This window comes from Mastomys coucha, unplaced genomic scaffold (assembly GCF_008632895.1).
Source record: "Mastomys coucha isolate ucsf_1 unplaced genomic scaffold, UCSF_Mcou_1 pScaffold14, whole genome shotgun sequence".
Classification (NCBI taxonomy): Eukaryota; Metazoa; Chordata; class Mammalia; order Rodentia; family Muridae; genus Mastomys; species Mastomys coucha.
Genome location: NW_022196896.1, coordinates 86340978 through 86345378, shown reverse-complemented (window position 1 = coordinate 86345378; position 4401 = coordinate 86340978). Strand labels below are relative to the sequence as shown.

At 39.6% G+C, this 4401-nt stretch overlaps 1 protein-coding gene across 8 annotated transcripts in view; it reads right to left on the bottom strand.

Annotated features, from left to right (window-relative positions):
* Positions 1–4401, bottom strand: part of Carf (calcium responsive transcription factor) — a 55630-nt gene that overhangs the window by 48060 nt on the left and 3169 nt on the right. For 5 of the 8 annotated variants that reach the window (XM_031367662.1, XM_031367654.1, XM_031367661.1 and 2 more), the window contains exons 2-4: positions 3220–3377; positions 740–863; positions 80–206 (exon numbers count right to left, since the gene is read on the bottom strand). The gene's annotated coding sequence lies outside the window, so the exon portion shown is untranslated. The remainder of the gene's footprint in view (positions 1–79; positions 207–739; positions 864–3219; positions 3378–4401) is intronic. The other 3 variants (XM_031367659.1, XM_031367660.1, XM_031367658.1) reach the window with 3 other exon arrangements.

Genomic DNA, 4401 nt, shown 5'->3' with positions numbered 1-4401 from the left:
AAGGAAAAGAAAAGGAAAAAGGAAAAGAAAAGAAAGAATGAAGCGAATCAGTATTGTAGCAGGGACGCTTGAGCCTTACCTGGGGAGCTATTGGTAACTGATATCTCCTGACAATGGGGAGTAAGTTTTCTTCAGGCGGTGGTCTCTGGTAGCACTAACTGGACTCAGTAGATTATCAATGCAAGCGGGACAAGTATTGGGGATGTCTGAAGGAAGTGGAATTTAAATTGGCTATGATCAAGATACATTGTATGTATGTATGAAATTATCAAAGAATAATTTTTTTCAATCCTGAAGAAGACAACAATGGTAATCTTAACATTCTGATCTCCCTACCTCCTCCAGTTGAGCATGGTTGTACATGCTTAGAATCCCAGTAACTAGGAGGCTAAGGTGGGAAGATTGAGTTCTAGGATTACATATGTAATATCTAACAGTCTGGGTTATACAACGAGACCTATCTTAAAGTTAAAACTAAACACTCATAATACCTAGTATTAGCTTGGCAAACTTGGAAATGAGAAATTATGCATAATATGAACTTTGAGGCACTTGGGCCTAGTACCTTAAGGCCAGCTGTCAGCCAGCTATCAGCCAGCACAAGCTAGACAGAGCCCAGTAAGTTTATTCAGACTATCTGATCTAGCCAGCTTAGTCTACTATGGGCTTCTCTGCCCAGTCTTTCTCTCAAAAACCACAAGAAGATTATTCTGCAATCTTCTACCCCATGTCTACCCACCACCGACGTTGTTGTTATATTGTAGGTACTTTGTAGTACAGCATGCCCACTCCTTTTGAGAACTGTGAATAATGAACTGGTTTCCCAGTGGTAATCGTCTCTTCATCTGTTGGTCTCACCATACCTAAATAGAAAAAAATTAATGAACACATGAAGGCAAAGATCCTAAATCACAGTGAACAAACTCAGTAATATTTATAAGAAAACAATTCTCTGATGGGACCTATGAGATGGCTCAGTGGGTAAAGAAAGTTGCTTGCAGCTGGGCAGTGGTGGCGCATGCCTTTTATCCCAGCACTTGAGAGGCAGAGGCAGGCGGATTTCTGAGTTCAAGGCCAACCTGGGCTACAGAGTGAGTTCTAGGACAGCCAGGACTACATAGAGAAACCCTGTCTCGAAAAACTAAAAAAAAAAAAAAAAAGAAAAAGAAAAAAAAAAAGTTGCTTGTACTGGATTCCTAGAATCCAGACAGTGAAAGGAGAGAACAAAGTCCTACAAGCTGTTCTCTGACCTCTACATGTGCAAAGTGGTGTGTGCTTGAATGAACACACATGCATACACTAAATAAGTCAGTAAGTGAATAACAGGTTTACATGTAAACAAAACACTCATATACATTAAATAAAAACAATCAGCCTAATAAAACCATGGTATCACTAAATTCAATTGATTTATATAGCCCTAAAAACAGTAAGAAACCATGGTATAGATTCTTTTATCACTTAAAACTTTTGTTCCATACTTATTGAAGAGTCTTTTAAATTTGAGTGGATTTCTATTATATAAAACTCACACTTTTTTTTAAAAGATTTGTTTATTGTATTTATGGGTACACTGTAACTATCTTCAGACACTCCAGAAGAGGGCACCAAATCCCATTACAGATGATTGTGAGCCACCATGTGTTTGCTGGGATTTGAACTCAGGACCTCTGGAAGAGCAGTCAGTGCTCTTAACACTGAGCCATCTCTCCAGCCCTAAAACTCACACATTTATAAGAAGAAAATCATATGCAAAATACACCTGCTAAACCACACCTTTGCAACTGAATCTCATTCAGTGTAAACACTTTCATCTCAGATTTTCTGGCATCCACCTTAGCATGGTTCTGTCATGGGTACAACAGATATTCTTTAATGTTTAAGATTTGTTTATTTATTTTATGTGAGTACATTGTTGCTCTCTTCAGACACACCAGAAAAGGGCATCAGATCCCATTACAGGTGGTTGTGAGCTACCATGTGGTTGCTGGGATTTGAACTCAGGATCTCTGGAAAAAGAATCAGTGCTCTTAACTGCTCAGCCATCTCTACAGCCCAGAACAGATATTCTTATTCCAGTTTCTGATATATTGATAGAGCATAACTGATATCTTCCTTCATCCATCTAAAATTCTTCATTATACCTATTAGGTCTCAATGAACTCAAAGAGTGTTGTTCTTAAACCTTTAAGCCATAGATACTCATTCCTCAAAGACTTGAACACAAGACAAACAATCTCAATTAACAAATAGTTCTCCTTTTCTTATATTCCTGCCAGCATATATGTTTGTTTTGATTTAACCATCCTAACTGGGGTAACAGTAGTGCCAATTTGACTCTCCCTGACGGCTACAGATGCTTGCTGAACATTTAAAAGAAGAATTCTTAGCAATTTATGTTTTTTCCTTATGAACTTTCTGTTTAGTTCTACTCAAGATTTTTAACTGGACTATTTGGGGTTTGGGGGCTTAGTTTTTTTTGTTTTGTTTTGTTTTGTTTGTTTATTTTAGTTCTTTGTATATTCCAGACACCAGCCCTCTGTCAGAAATATGGTTCATAATAAGTTCACAGCAGCTATGACTGCATGCATAAGGTTTATCCAAGATCAAGATAGACAAAGTCCAAGAATGGAAAGAAATGGGAGGCAGAGGCAAGTGCATCTCTGAATTTGAGGCCAGCCTGGTCTACAGAATAAGTTCCAGAACAGTTGGAGCTACACAAAGAAAGGCTGACTCAAAAAAACAAAAGGAGAAGGAGCATGAATAGGAACAGGAGGAGGAAGAAGAGGAAGAAAAGAAAAGAGCTCCACCCTTCAACTGAGGAACAGTTGAAATTGATGGCTCCCAAAGGGAGGGAGATTCAACCCTTGAGAGGTTGCCTAAGCTCCAGGGGATGGCCCTACCTATGTACATACTGGCAGCATTAAATGACTCAATGGGTTAAAACAGAGATGGGGGAGGGGGAGGAAGAAGAAAGGGAGGAGAAGGAGGAAGAGAAGGGGGTGGCCAGACATTGGTGGCCCACACCTTTAGTCCCAGCACTTGAGAGGCAGAGACAGGTGAATCTCTGTTAATCCAGGACCAACCTGGTCTACAGAGTTCCAGAATAGCCAGGGCCACACAGAGAAATTCTGTCTCCAAAAACCAAACCAAGCCAACCAGAAAAAAAGGGTAAGGGGAGGACAACTGATGAAGAGACAAAGTTTAAAAAATTATTACCTTCAGGCAGCGGCTCAAGTTTCAAGTGCAGAGTCCTGTTATTTTGCCTCAGAGATGCCCTTTATGTTCATTGATGCCTTTCTTTGGGGCACTAGATTCTAACAGTGCCAGCCTTGCTTATGTGAACGCTGGGACTGTGCCTTCACAGTAGCATTTCTCTGTAAGGAAATGGTGGTCAATGTGTATTTTACATTACATAAGTTTATTTATTACCAGGCTTATAGGGTAGAGCCTTATTCCACTCAGGTGAAAAGAGCTAAAGTCTAAGACTGGCTAGTACCTGTGTCCTGGAATAGGTGACCTTTGTCCTCAATTCCTCATCTACAACGGTAGATTTCAGGAACAACGGTCTATAGTTATCACTGAAACAACGAGTTCTCTAGCCACATTTTCTTCCCTCCATGAAAATGATTACCAGTGGAGCAGCTCTGGGAGCCATAAGAAGCTTGAAAATAAGGTTTTCACACCTACAACCTATAATCTTAGAGCTGACAGATATACTGAGCAAGCAGGAAGTACCAGGACTGGTTACAAAGAGCAGAGGAAGAAGCATTAAGGGCGGGGAATATTTAATAAATCCCAGCAAGCCCACTTTTCTTTTTCCGGGAAGCTGCTTTCTGGGATGTTTATACCACTTTACAAAGTAGATTTTCTTCTCTATCAAAGGAAAAGGCTACAAGGCTGGAGAGGTTGTTCGGCAGTTATGAACACATACTGCTTTTGCAGAGGACCAGAGACCAATCATGCCAACATCCACGTGAAGTGGGTCACTTGCAACCCCAGCTCCTAATGGAGTGCCCTCTTCTGGCCTTCGTGGGCAATGCAATCATGTGCATAAACCACCAGCAAGACAGACATAATTAAAAATCAATCATTTTTAAAAATAAAATCTTGATTTCTACAGGTTTTGGAAGAAATGGTGCAATTAGTGCTTCTGTGATTTTACTTTATAAAGGCTAATTGTTTGCACATGCTGAACTCATGGCAGAGGGCTAGAGATTAGTCAGGATATTTCTCTAGAATAGGCAATACTTGGGCTATGCATGTTTGATTTTGATCAATAGTCAATGTATTTGTTCAAAACATTAAGGGTAATTTCTCAGGTATACTTTCTGAAAAACTGTCAACATTAAACTTGTGTTTCCACCATACTTTTTCCTTTCTTTTTTTTTTTTTTTTTTT